Below are 15,059 nucleotides of genomic sequence, written 5' to 3' on the forward strand. Positions count from 1 at the left end.
GATTTAGTTGAGCCGTATTACTATTTCTGAGCACTCTCATGACAGAATCTGTGGTTATCCTTCCTCTCTGTTCTTTCTTCCTCTTGCTACTGCAATATGCTTTTATAGTCAGTGAGATCACGTATTCAGAGATGTAGTCTTGATGTAAGCTTGCTACCATTAACATGTCTGTGTGAACTATTTCACGTTGGCTTTCTGAAGCATACTAGGGTGTATTCATTCCACCATGTGTGTTGGCTTTTCTTTCCTTGTGGAATTTTCCAGTGATGAAACAAAGTACGTATCAGGAAGGGATTATATCTAGGCTATACATCTGTTTATTTGAATCATCTCACATTTTTCCCAGATGTTTCATGGTCTCAAACTATTTAGTTCTCCTCATATCTTGTCAACTTGAAGGAAGATCTTACAGATCTGTTGGTTACTGGTTCTCCTCTGTATCTCTCTCTTTATAAACTTTAAATTGTGTTAGGTGGATCTGTGGAAGCCAAGAAACATTAATGGTTTCCATTGTTGTTGAGAGCTTGTATCTCCAGCTTTGAATGGGATGTCCTGTCTTCCAGTATAGCAAGCTGTGAGAGCTTGGAGCATCAGAGTGTAGTATGAAAAAGCCAGAATACAAAGGAGCTCAGTTTAACAAATGGTTGTGGCCTGCAGATTTTATTCTCCAAAGTTTTCTGCTGCTTTCTTGCAGTCCCTCTTTCCATGATCATTTCTGTTTTCCGCAATTGGAAGAAAGAAATGTGTCTTTGGTGCATGAAATGAGATGCATGGAAATGCAGTTTTTAGATTTTACATTTTCTTTCTTTGGCGTTGTGAAAGGAATAGATATGAGCAGCTGCTTGGCCAGCTTAAATATTCAATTACGAACTTAGATTTGCAGGTACGCCCCAAACAAATCGCTATTATCCTCAACTGATTTTGTTCCCTATCTGCTATAACATCTGCTGTTACAAACCTGTCTGCTTTGGGTTGTTGCCTACCTTGGGCTTGATTTCTGATAGGTAAATATAAGATCTTCTCTCAACTGGGTAGCTCGAGGAACTGCTGGCTCTAACTTCTCTTGTATGGTTGATCATATTCTCCTGAAGACTAGATAGATGATAAACATTTCATATGGCCCTGTTTTGGCAGACCCTTCAAGTTCAGCATAAGCCTCCTGTTGCCTCTCTTGCAAAAGATGGTGAGGAGGAAACACTATTCTGCTAACACTACCTGCCGATCAGTGACAGATTAATTGCCCCAGCTCTGCAGTGCTGAACATCCATCCCATTTGAAGGGAACTATGGTTTGCTATTCAAGTACCAGTTCAGCTATCTATATCCATTAGCCGTGCTATAGAGTAGAATGAATAGAGTAAATGATGCTCTGGCTTTTCAAAGATCTGGTAGTGAAATCTTAATTTATCTAGAAAACACAATGTAATGTTCCCATTTCTTCACGTCTTCTTTAACTAGTATTCAATATGGGCCTGTTGTACTGTGTTGTACATGCCAAGGAGGCATGTAAACATGCTACTGCTGTGCTAAAGACTAATGCCTTGAGAGAGGGGTGAGTGAGCAAGAACAGCACCCTCTAATCCAATAGAACAGAACAGTGTACTTGCTGACGTGTATGACAGTGTCTTGTAATTTTTTTTCTTTATGTAAATCCTTTGCTGAGTAGCTGAGGCAGATATATGAAGACCTCTATTTGCCCCCTATGTAGATATGATATAAGCTGATGAACTATGGGCTTGTTATTTTTTCCCTACTCATGCAGTGTTTGCTAATGAACCTTCACTGTGTCTTTGAAGAATTCTTTATAGCAGTGAGAGGAGCAGCAGATGTTTGAGCAATCTGGTTTATGATGCTGTGTCCACGCCGTTGTTTAACTTTTATTCTGCTTATGTGAAATGGGAAGGCTCTGCTTCTTCCTCAAGAGTCCTTCAATTACTTTTGCAGGGATATCTAATGGGTTTGCACTATGGAAAATGAGGATGCCAAGGGGAATGTCAAGGTGTGGAAGCTCTTCCCTCCTGACAGACCAATTTAACCGTGAACTCGTTTATTTTTACCCTTTTTATTTCTCTGGGGAGCAGATCCATATTACACCTGGCCCCTGCAGGCAGTGCGGTTCCAATCACATCACTGCTGGAAGGAGCTGGAGAGAGCTATTGCATAAGACATAGCTGCAAACAGGGAGAAACGCCGTAAGTTAAAGACAAATTTCTTCCTGAGCTGGATTCAACAACCTCCAGCTGAAAAAAAATGCATTGAGAAAAGCAGCTGGACACAGATTTCTGAGCTAGAAGTAGTGAATGGTAACACGAGTGCAAAGTAGCAGGCAGAGAATCGTGATGTTTCTGTCAAACAGCTGTACAACTTTTAGGGCCCTGTTGTGTCTTCATGAGGCCTTTCTTTCTGCAACAGTTTTTGCATCTTTGCAATTTTTAGTAATACTCCAGAATATAAATACAAATACCTAACTGTGCTTACAAATTGTGTAATGAAACTTCCAAATCCTCGTCTTTTTTGTATTTTTGTTGTCCGAACTAAATGATTCCTATGGGTAAGAAGAGCTGATTTTAGCCTGCAAAGCTATCACCTTGAAACCTTTAATCCAGGACTGAGTATTTTGTAAATGCTATGGAAGCAGTCAGGGATGAGGTATCTTCCAGAAGTATCCTCAGTAAATGAACAAAGATCCCTTAGAGGCAAAAATGGAGACCGTCACAGTAAATCTTCTCATGGCAACATGTTGTCTAGTTCGTACTGTCGTCCATTGGATCAATGACAGGACAATAGTGATTTCTTTCTCATGTATCCCATTAATCAGAAGCTGCTCAGGCAGGTCAGTGAGATGAGTCTTTGAAGATGATGTGAAACCCGCGGTGCGCTGCTCCCTGTTCTGCTGGTTAGCAAATACAAACCCCTATGTGTTGCTTACAACTGGAGTAATCTAAGTGAAGAACATTTCAACAAAGGAAATTTACCCTTAGCACAGAGTAGTTTAGCAATTAGAATCCCTGGCAGATTTAACTGGTATCTGAGCTTTTAGTGAGAGAGGACATTGAACGGAAAATTTCACAATAAATGAAGATGCGCAAATAACAATCAATTATAGCATTTTTGCATTTATTAACTTATAAAAATAGCGTGAAGCGACAAGGCTTTAATTGGTAACACTCTTAGTAAAGTAGACGATCTTTCCATAAAGATGCTAAGTAACACAGCAAAGCTTTGAACTTTGTGTTTAAGTCTCTGATGATAGCAGGTGCCCTTGCTGTGAGGCACAGTGATGCTGTTCCCTTTGGAATATATGTCACCGTGAAGCCCTGACAACTCAGAACATGATAAGGAGAAGAATATCGCTGGCTGATGCTGTCTGAGCACAGCCAATTCTATAGCAATAAAATGCAATTGTATAAATGAGAAAGTGGACATAATGATGATATCTTCTTTGTGTGACAGCTCATTCAACCATCTTCTGCAGACCTCCTCCTTCCTACCAAATTGAAATATGGGCCCCTAAAACCTCCTTGTGAATATCTAGACATCAGCTGTTGAAATTTTCTTAGCTTACAGTTCCACGTGCCTCTATTTTGAAATGTCATCATCATCTTATCACAGTTGTCTCTTATCCAGGCAGTGCTTAGACTCTGGTAGCTCGGTGAGTTGTGAATCTACGTTTTGTCTAGGTCTCATGTAAGCATAATAAGAATGCATGTCCAGATGCTAGCTGCTCCTTCATTTCTGCAGCATTTTGCCTTAGCTTTGACAGTTGCCATGTGGCTCAATTACAGGAACTGGAAATCACTGTGATTGTACAATACATGTATTTTCCATCCTTTCCTCCATCAAATCGCTTTGCTTTCCAGAGCTTTTGCAGACTCTTCTCCATTTGATTTACCTTATGGTCTGTATCAAATGAGATCTAAGTCCCTGCCTTCAGTCAGCCTTTAACTCTGGCCTTCATCACCCGCTAATTATCCTTTCAATCACACATTTCTGTTCCTTTCTGCTAGGCAACCCCCCACACATAGAAGAAAACCACCATCAGCCTGCACAGAGCAATGCCATTATCCTCCTTGAAGCTCATACCCTGCCCTGTTGGCTAATGACAAAGGTTAGTAGTACTGAGGCTGTATGCCATGGTGGTCGTTTTCATTTTATGGTTTCCCTGTAATTTTTACTCTGTCTGAGCATTCTTGTAATTTCTTGCCTTTGGATGGTGACCTCTGTGGGGCCAGTATGTTGTGTAATGGTAATGCAAATTAGCGACGCTAACAGCTGCAGAACTTGGAAAGCTGAATAATGTATTCATCCTCTTAACTCAGAATAAATGTGGTCCAAATGAGACTTCACCAATTAGGTACTTATTTAGCAGCTTTCTGCTGTCCTGTGGGATAACAACTTAGATATCTGCATTTTACTTTCTTTAGTAGATGGGTGTACATTCAGTTACAAGAGCTGCTCCACAATTAGTTCCTCACTGGCAGCATCAGTACAGATTTAAAGACTGGCTATGCCTCTGCAAAAGAACACAGTGAAAGTTGTAGGAGCTAATTAAAACTTTGAATTAGTGGATTATTCAAACCTTCTGGGTGGAAACTTTCATGCAGAGTTAAAATTGCCTTAATTCACTTTGGAATAAGTACTTAATTTTAGAAAACTCACAGAGCTCTTGGGGATATTTCTATCTCCCTTTATTAATATTCTCTTGGCTTCCTGGTCTGTCTGGATAGGAAACTTAACACTGGGTTGGGGACTAAATTCTCTCACTGACCTCTATCAAGTTGATAGTTGGGACATGCCTGAGATGTTTGCCTGAATTTGTGCCTGGATGAATTTCTGGGACTCTTGTTCTTGCCTGGTCGTTGCCTGGAGGCAGCTCCTGGGTCTCAGTGATGCAGCTGAGCTCAGCTCTGGGGACAGACCCACATGAGCTGCTCAGGTGGTTCCCAACACTCTGCATTGTTTCTGCAGGGAGGCTTGGGGCTGGCTTAAAAAGCAGTTGGAGGGAAGGGAACACTGCTTGCACAGATCTTGTCTGCATCCAGTGGTGCAATTCTTTGTGTCCCTCTGAAGAAAGATGGGCGACTTCATTTACCAAGAGGGTTGGGAGATTGAGTCATTCCTTTGATCAGCTTTTATCATCACCAGAACCATCCTCCAAGAAAACAAACAAACAAACAACAACAGCAAACAATTAATGTTATTGGAAGACATCAGACTTTGTGCCAGATATCTGACCTTAGTGCTGGAATATATTTCTGCTATGTGTAATGTATATTTCAAAAGAAAGCATTCTCCTTCTCTCCCCACCCCCAATAATTTAAGATATGGCTAATTAATTGTCCTCCCTATGGCAATTGGCTGTGGTTTTTATTAACTTGCAAATCAAAAGAAGAGACTGAAAAATGACAAGCTAATTTTTTTAATAAGATACGTCTTTCGTCTTTATTCATATTTTATTACCCAGCAGTCTGTAAAGTTATCTATTTAATTTGGGAAAACACGTTATTGCGGTTTGAGTAATCTCCCATGGAAAAAAATAAAGATTATTCTGCAACCACAGTGATGAAATATATTGTACCTCAGTCACGAATATGCTGAGCAGATACATATCTGTGCTTAATTTCAGTGTATCAGAATCTTGCTTTCCTGCTATAATGATTGTGATAGTCGTGTTAATGTGCGTATAAGCCCTGCATCAATTTACTCCTGATAGGGGATGTTCCCAGATTCTAAATTTCTGCAGTTTCCTGCCATGCTTTTTTTTTTCTTTCTGACTTTTGGGATAAATCCTGGGCCTATTTAGGCAGCAAGAGTTTTGCAATTGGTTTTGATGGAGCCAAGATGTCACTGAGTCTCTCTGTTCCACAAAAAACAATAACAGCAAAAAAAAACCCATAACCAGTAGAATTTTTCCACCAGCATGAAATGATGTTTCTACAAGCAGCTCTTCTACATGAAGACAATGAAAAGCTACAGTGGAGCTCATGGCAATGCCCCCTTAATATCTGAAGCTTTACTGAAGAAGATTCTTAGAATAGAGGGTAAAAACTCTGTGATCACTCCAGGCCACTCAGTGGTCCACACTTCTCTTGAAAACCAGGGATGGTGACTCCACCTCCACCCTGGGCAGTCTGTAATGCATTACCACTCTTCCTAAAGAGAACTTTTTCCTAATATCCAACCTGAACCTCCCCTAGCGCAACTTAAGGCCATTGGCCGTGAGAAGTCCCTGATACGTTACTGAAGATACTGAATATCCATTATGGGAAGAAAGGATTTCTTACTCATTCACCTCACTCACCTGAAGCCCATCTTTTTCAAACAAGTACAAGTCCTCTTTGAAGCACTAAAACAAATTGCTCTGTTTGTTGCTCTGTTGAAAACTTGGCCAGCAGTCATTGGCGTTTCTTCTGAAGCTTGTTGGTTTATAATCATCATATTTCTTTTATCCTATTGGCATAATTTAGAGATTTCTTGATTATTCATGCTTGCGTGTCAGCTCTTGGAGGACTACAGGGAAGACAAGATAGAGAAATTGGACTGAAAGAGCTGTCAAGCATAATATTGTACATTATTTTTTCATGGAAAAAAATCCTTGCAAGGCTTTTGTTTGAACAGCCTCTGTTCCAGCTTGTAGAAACCTCAGCATATTTAGAACATCTGGCTATAGAGAATTTGAATGTACTATAAATACAGATAAGTACAGCACTGGGCAATGCTATGCCACCCATGGTCTGCAGGGTATCAGCTAGTGACAATGACTGGTGATGCCTACAGCGTTCTCTGGGGAAGGGACCAGCCCCAGGTGCAGACAATACACTGGAGCTGGCTCCTGATTGCAGCTGGGAGCAGATATAAAACCACATTATCATCGACCTTCATCATTATCATTTTTGCCAGCTTAATTTAGCTGGTTTATGTCTACAATGAGGAAAACACAATTTTGGATAGCAGAAGTATTTTTTTTTCTGCCTGGGTAATTAGTGCTTTATTTAGCACTCTCTGAACCGCTCGCCAGGCTCATAAAGGATGCAAGCTGGTGTGTAACAGCCTTCCCCTCTCCAAGGCTCTTAGGATCATCTTTATTTAAGAGAGGTTGAGGGAAACTTTGATGTGCAAAGTAACTCAATGGCCAACATATTCGTATTGAGTAAGCAATAACCATGCCCTGATGTGGGGGTTTTTGATAGAAGTTTTATTTTTTTTCCTCATTTGTTTCAATCTACATCATGAGGCACTGTATTGGCTTGACTCGTGCTGGCTTCTATCTGTGATGAAACCAGCAATGTCACAAGACTGGCATGGAATAGGGTGCTTGTTGAAGTGTCAATCAATCTACTGGGACTGCTGCTAGTGCATTAGCTTGGTGTTCTGCCATGACCCAGCAGAGGGGATCATGTTGTAGGTCAGCACCCAACAGTAGTAACCAATGACCCACTTGTTCCCTACACTCTTGATTGCCACTCTCCTCTTACCCAGAAATAAGATTCTACGTGTTGCTGCAAAGTTCTTCTCATTTCTGCCCTCCTAATTTCTTGCATTGATGGTAAGATTGGAATTCCTTGAGCAAACTCTGAAGAAGTCAAATAAGACTTAGTTGTAATTTAGAAATATTATTTCACAGCAATCATAAATCTTTTTTGGGATTTTAAGATTCTCTACACATTCTTTTCTTAATTGCTTCTACTTCGGTTTCCCTCCTTGGAGCGTCACTGATAAATATCTCTCCTTTTCACATCATTCTGTTTAACTAACCTTTTTTTCTCTCATGCTCTTCAAAATCTAGATCCCCGCCATCAGCAAACAACATGAAAAATGCTTGATTTCTTTCCAAGCTTTGGATAATGGTGAAATCCCCGTACTACTAGTTTCCCTTCAAGAATGTAAAAATCTTTAACAAAATAATAATAACAATAATAATAGATTGCTTATAACCTTCCTGTATCTCACATTAAAGAAACGATTCTTTCAATCCTGGCACCAACCTAATTTAATTTCCATATTTTCATTATCTTCCTATTAACCACTCGTGCTCTGCAACAAAGGAACTGCTGGAAATATATAATGCCACAGCCATTCAGTGCTGCAAAATCTCAGGGGCGCTTCGATAAATTACATCCCCGTAATGAAGAAGTAGGGGGAGAGAGTGGCAACAATAGATTTTTTGCACAATAGAATGAAATCGGGTTTTGATCTGATGCAACACGACTTGCTCAGGGCACAGATAGAATATCAAATCATCACTAAGAAATTTAAATCTTGCTATAATCCACCCCCGTATCCATTGTTCTGCTGAAACCTTGAAGACTACGCGGAATAGTTTGCAAATTGGGATTTAGTTGATACAGTTCATTTTTCTTTTTCTTTTTCTTTTTCTTTTTTTTCAACTTGCTCAATTTAATTATCCTCAGCCTACAGTCTAATTTATGTGTGTTTGATGTCACTATTCATTAGGAGAACAGATACAGCCTGGAAAGTGACTCAAATAAATAAATAAATAATGCAGCTGCGTTCCCGTCTTAAACACGTTGCTCTGGTCATATAGTGAAGTCTTGTTACAGAATGAGTTTTAAACAACAATGTAAGAAAAAAAAATGACTACCTAGAGAAGCCTGAGAATGTGAGTTTGTATAAGAAATGTCTGTAGAAGCTCTACTAGCAAAAGGGCACAGTTCTAACTCCATGCCAGAATGCATATCACATTCATTAGCTGTCACTTAGAGGAGAGACAGAGAGACAGTTCCTAGACTGGAGTTATGATTTTCAAGGTCGTTGGCCAGATTGGCAACGCATTTAATTGTGGGCTGCTGGGAAATGCATTTGTTTGGTTTCTTTTCCTCCCTCGAGTGAAAATTCCTTAGAATGTTTTTAAACAAATGTAAGTTTTGTAAATGCAAAATGAAATATCTGGGCTCTTGTTTTTTTTTAAGCGGAAGGTAGAAAATGAATGTCACTTTCATCTGAAAAATACCAAACTATTCTCAAAATGTTTCTGATTTTTGTGTTCTCTTTCAATAATAACTCAGATATTTCCACAATGAAACCAACTTACTTTGATAGAAAGTTGCAGATTAGTTTTGATTAATTGAAACGCAGAATTACAGAAGAGATTGGGTAGCTGAAGACATCAAACTTGAGCCCAGTTTTCAGTTTCCCTCTGTCCTCATCGCCTCTGGGTGAGGAGGATTAGGAGACCTCTGGTCATAGGAACCTGAAACTGTTTCTTCTTGTTGCTTCCTATGAATGAGTGATGCTGAGTTATGTGGCCAGGTCCAGTCACCTCTTCAGGTGCAACGTTTGTTTCAGGCCATGTCCCTCTGCCCTCGATACATTGCTGGATCATATAGCAGTCTGGGAAATTAATAAATAACTCATTAAAAACAAAAACTCGCTCCTCACCCCATCAATACCAAAATTCCCTGCTGGGCTGAAGCAAATGGCGCTTGTGGGAGGTCTTGCTGGCTCTCCAAATCCTTCCTTGGCTTTAACTGACAGCTCAGGTTTCAGGATCGTGGCCTGCTGCCCTCGTTTCCCTTGCCAAGGAGGAATTTCTCAGTGCCTGATGCTCCCCAGATGGTCAAAACCACTGATTTGAGGGGGGGGGGGTTCCCAAAAAACAGGTGCTGGCAGTCATGAGAGCCGTGCTTGGTGCTAGTAGCACTTGTATGTTGGCTGGGTGAGCTCCAGAGGTTGCTCACGATGATCTGAATTAAAATCTACCTGTTTTTTTCAATGGAAAACGCAGCCTACATAGCTAGTTTAAAGCAATAGGGTGGAGCGCAATATGTACCAATTAAATCAGCCCTTCCAGTGACAAGTGAATATTTGATTTTCTACCCCTGAAGGAGGTTGCATGCCATATTACACTACAGTGATATTTTCTAATAAATTATCTAGCTGACAACTTGTCTCCGAGGGGGGAGATGGAGATTTGTTAACAAAACAAAACCATCTCTCTCTTATTTGTGTCTCATCTCCATTATGCATAAAGGCAGAGGTCTCAGTCCTCTTTACCTTATAAATGATGATCACTGTAAGAGGAAAGTTTCACTTACCATTATAGTTTTAAAACACGCCAACAAAGAAGTAACAGAGTCAGTCTCAGCTTTGCCCTCCCCCCTTCCTCTCCCTACCCAGAAGCAAGTCATTATCTCTGTGATACGAAGGAAAATATTAGGTCAGGTCCTCCAGTGATTTGCATCAGCACTGCTTTATGCAGGGCCTCAATTAGTGGGGGAAATTACACTGGTTCTGCAAAGAGAGCACACGGAACACCCTGGATTGGGATGGACATTGACTTTACTATAGCTAGGATAAATGGAAAGGTGAAATGGCACGGCCGGCTTTGTTCTCGAGGATAGCCAGTAAGAGGGTGATTTGTACCTCAGCATCTCTTCCCTCCTTTCTGAAATGGATGAGGTGATCCCAAGCAGTCAGGATGGAGTAAGGTTCTGCAGTGAGCTGGAGGAAGGCTGTGGGAGGTGTGTTATGCTCGAGGGGATGCTCATGAGGCTTTGGATAGGATTTCAGTGGTTTGCCAGGTTCTGGAGAATTTGTGAGAATACTGAAGTCGAAATAATGAATTCTTAATTAATTCAGCATTGGACCAAACAATCTGGGAAAGAGGGAGATGTGTGACAGCTGGTGGAACAGTTTCACAAAATTCTCTGAGTTTTCACTGCCCAGAAATACTTTTCTGGTTCTTTTCCCTTTCACCTCCCCCCCCCAACACTGCAGTGGCATCCACTAAGGAATCAGGAACCACAATGCAAACAGGCAAGCAAACCAGGAGTCTCAGATGACGGTTTTAAATGAATTTACACTGCAAGGGCTCCTCTGATTTGCCTTGGCTTGTCCTTATGAAAGTACTAGTTGGGACTTGATTCTTGCTAATATAGTTCATTAACTCATTCTTCCGTTATGCTCTATTTATTGGTGGTTTGGTCAACCGGTTACATGCAGTTTGGTTCATTTCAAGTAAGCTATTTGGACTATTTCTTTTTTTGGTATAAATCTATCCTAGCAAAACATTAGAGGAAAATGGGGTTAGCAGGCTGCATTCTCCCTGTTCTGCCTCCAGAAGGGCTCTCATAGCTCTCAAATGGGAGTTGCTGTGGTTTAGTGGCTTAGAGGTGAGAGTAAATGGCAGTTCTCTGCAGGGAGGAGATCTTTGAGGAAGGCTCAGCCTGCTTCAGAGATTGGAAAGCTGCAGGAGAATTCCTAATTGGATGCAGCAGGGAGGAAGAAAAGAAAGCCCTTGACAGGTTGAGGTTTTTTTTCCTATAGTGGCAGCATTTTAGAGACACTTGTTAATGAGGATGACTGATTGGAAAATGAGTCAAAGCTTTTAAATCTTTAAAAATAATTTTTCTTTTTTTTTTCTTTTTCTTTTTTTTTTCCTTGTTCTTGAAAGTGGATTCCTCGTGTGATCACTAAGACAGCAGAATTTTCCTTTCCACCTCCTAAGAATTAAAAGTTCCTTCAGGCTCAGTCTGAGACACGGTGTGTAATTACTCACGGGACACCTGGTGCTGGTTGTGACAGGCAGGTGAGGTACCTGGGTTGTTTTGGGGGGAGAGAGTAAAGAAAGAAAGAAGGGGCAATAGTTTTTTGTGCAAATTAGTGGCTGTCACCCTCCACAGTCCTGAATCCCAAGCCAAAAAGCAGCTGGAAAATCACCCAAAAAACAACTAAAAGTTTTTAGACAACATGTATTGTTCCTTCCCATAAAAAATAATGGAAAGTGAGTAAACAAGAGGATATTTTCATATGTTTTTGTCTGTTTTATCCTAGTGGGAGTGGTAGTCACCAGTAGTAATAGGGAAAGCAGAACTAATGGTAGCGATATTAATATCCGTTTTCCTCTTATGTTTCACTTCCAAACATATAAAGCTATCTGTTGAGAAGATAAATGACATCAACGCAACATTAATGAGAGCTCAAATAACAGAAATTCCTAAAGTGAAAGCTTTTCCACCGCTTAATTTAGATTTGTATTTAATAAATAAAATATGTGTTTTTGCTGCCTACCTACAGAGCTGACCCTCATAAATACACTGGCAAGGCAGAATTTGAACATGAGGCAGGGAAGTGAATATATGTTTATGTTATCTGAGGCAGAACAAACGTCATTGATATGCAGTATTGCTTACAGTAAGTCTTACAGCCTCACTGTTGTTGCATGTATGGTTTATATGCCTTAAGATTATTTGAGCTTTCATGCCCATGAAGATTAGGAGAAATGAAAATCGAATGAAGCAGAAAGCAGGGTGACCCCCACGCACACTTTCCTCAGACTTTTTTTGTCTGCTGTAAGAAGAATATTCAGTTTAGAAGTTCTGACCTTGGATAAATAATGTATTTTAGCACTGTCCTAACTTTAAATCAAGGAGGATTCTCCATGTGCTAAATGTTAGCCACATATGTAAACACCTTGCTGAATTAAGGCCTCTCCTGGCAGGGACTCCCTATCCCCACACCTCTAAGAGCAAAGCTGTTCACACTGGGAAAAGCACAGGCTCCATCTGTAACAGAGAACCCTGTGCTAAATATACCTTTGTGCTGATCCAGGGGGAAAATGAACTGATTCCTTATTCAAAAGCATGCATAGCTGGCCTCTTTTTTTTTGTAGCTGGCTGCTTTGCAAGGTGCGCAGGGTGTTGCAAGGAGGCTGAATCCTATTTCAGCGTTGCACTCCAGTGTGAGAGACTTGCAAATAATAGCAAGTGTGCTATTTTTCAGGGTCTCATGCTTCTTTTTTTTTTTTTTTTTTTTTCCTTTAAAAGGCTGTAAGAGGACCTGAAGTGAGTCTTCCTCTTCTGGCCTGGCTCCATCCTCTGCAAATGCACGGTGTTAATTTTGGGCTGGATGAGGTCTTGTTGATAGGCTGAGCTTTGGATTTTCACCAGCTCTGTCTGCACAGAGATAGCGTGGTTCAGTTCCAGCTCCTGGACTCCTATTTGCAGCCCTGTGTGATGGTTCGGTAATCCTAGGAGCTAACAATAATAATATCAAGTGTCATTACCAATGGATTTTTTAATCATCATTATAATTCTTATTCTGAAAAGCACTTAAAGCACGTTTTTATCTTTCGTCAACAATAAAATGCAGCCTCATAAATATTTAACTTGTCTGATTAAATTATCCATGCTGAAACAGATAACCGGGCACTTTAATAAGCTTTAAACCAGAATCTTGGCTGTTATTATCTCCTTGGAGAAGAAAGAGAAGGCGATGAAGGTTGCTCTGGCCTCAGTGACCCTCGCCGTTCAGCTCAGCAGCGGGAGATTCTTATCAAAACTGAGAGAGACCTCAGAAACGAACAGAAAATTGTCAGTAATTAGCAACAATCTTTATCTCATGAACGCAAGGAGAGGATGGAAAGTCTGCATGGCTCCTCTGTTTTACAGCCAGAGAAGGAAGGCTGTGGCTGAGGTGCGCAGTGGGGATGATCTCTACAGTAGGATCATCTTATGCAGCAGTGCATCACCTGCTGCTGACTTGCCCTGAGTCATCTGCCCTTGGCTGTGCTGCTCGGCACTTTCATATCCTGTCCCAAATTTGTTGTGCCCCTCCTTGTTTCCTCATTGCTTCTGCTGCCCGCTCTGCTCTGCCAAACAGCTGCAGTGAGCACAACTGTGAGCCAAGGGCTGGTCCCCTTCTTAGTAAAAACAACAACAAAACAACAGAGTGCTCTAAGATTCTTTTGTGTGCACAAGGGGAACAGCTCTGGGCAAGAGTGGACTGGGCTGAAGCAGAAGGGAAGCAAGAAAGAAGATTCCCCCTGCAACCTGTAAGAATTAATAAGGCTGGTGTACCAAAAAACCTCATTTCATTGCTTTTGGTTCTCTATGAGAAACTGAGCAAAATGTCCTTAACATCTTTCAATTGCAAAGAATGACAATTAAAAATAAAAGCACTTGGTGTACATCTGGAAAAAAAACAACAACCCAAAGCTTAGTCTGAAAAGAAAAATCAAGGCAAGAAATACAATTAACAGACTTTTTGCCTCAGGGGAGAAGAAGGGTTTGTTTTGCAGGATGGGAAGGATTTAAATGCAAAGTAGGTGCCTACACATCCATGCGCACATGGATCTCTAGCTCTGTTTGTGCCTTTGAGACTAAGTATAGAGAGCTGGCAGGATGTGCATTACTCTGTTTATATGTAAAATGTATATACATTATTTATACATTTGATAGAAAACATGGAGCAAGCTGTCAGGAGCAGGTGTGGGGTATGAGCGTGTGAGAAATGTCTAATATATACTTTCTCCCTCTTTCCAACTTACACAAACACACCCAACTCTTCTGACTACATTTCCACTCCATTTTAGGCCAAATGCTCCCAAAGCCACTGTGCACCATCCCCTGCAAATGAGGCACTAACACACACACACACACATATATATTTTAACTGTTTTCTGAGATTTTGCTGCATTCTAGATACTCAAAACAGGAACTTCAGGCAACGCGGTAGGTACTTGCCTTGGTGAGCAAGGAACACACAACACCAAATGTAATTGTCAGCCTGGCAGGTAGCTGTGTTAATTAATCTTTAATGTCATTAATTGGTTGTCTGCTTAGTGGTGAGAAAAAGGGTAAACATTGTTCACAAATCAATTTAATTCTGCCTCCAGCTTCTTTTCAAGGGGATAAAAACAATTATGAGCATTGCACTCACTGGACACCCAGGCTTTGCTGATAAGACAACTGGAATGATAACACATGCAAGCCCTGCTCGCTGGTGCGGAGCTGCTGATTGAGTTCCTTTCCTCTCACATTGACTCATTTGTTTGTTGTGGATAAAGGGAAATGATAAGAAGAGGATATTGTTGGATTTTGTTCCTTCTGGCCAGCTGATTCCTTTTATTTTTAATATCCTGGGTTTGCCCTAAAAACAGACCTTCTGGACTCTGCTCCAACTTGCAGAAATAAAAGCAGTGCTGGCTGTGGATCGACAGCCAGCTGACACTGCAAGCACATGTCTGTTTTTTCTCTCTGCAGCAGGACCTGGGAGTTTTCACCTGGTTAATTGCAGTGACAATCTCTGCCCTTGCACCTG

General features: G+C 40.8%; 1 long non-coding RNA gene across 1 annotated transcript; it reads left to right on the forward strand.

Annotated features, from left to right (window-relative positions):
• The first annotated feature begins 4,003 nt into the window (after window positions 1–4,003).
• On the forward strand, window positions 4,004–5,558 carry LOC107318835. Its single transcript, XR_001557519.1, has 2 exons — window positions 4,004–4,107; window positions 4,968–5,558. It is a non-coding gene; the product is annotated as an uncharacterized LOC107318835 (long non-coding RNA).
• Window positions 5,559–15,059: the final 9,501 nt, after the last annotated feature.

Source organism: Coturnix japonica, chromosome 10 (assembly GCF_001577835.2).
Source record: "Coturnix japonica isolate 7356 chromosome 10, Coturnix japonica 2.1, whole genome shotgun sequence".
NCBI classification, from domain to species: domain Eukaryota; kingdom Metazoa; phylum Chordata; class Aves; order Galliformes; family Phasianidae; genus Coturnix; species Coturnix japonica.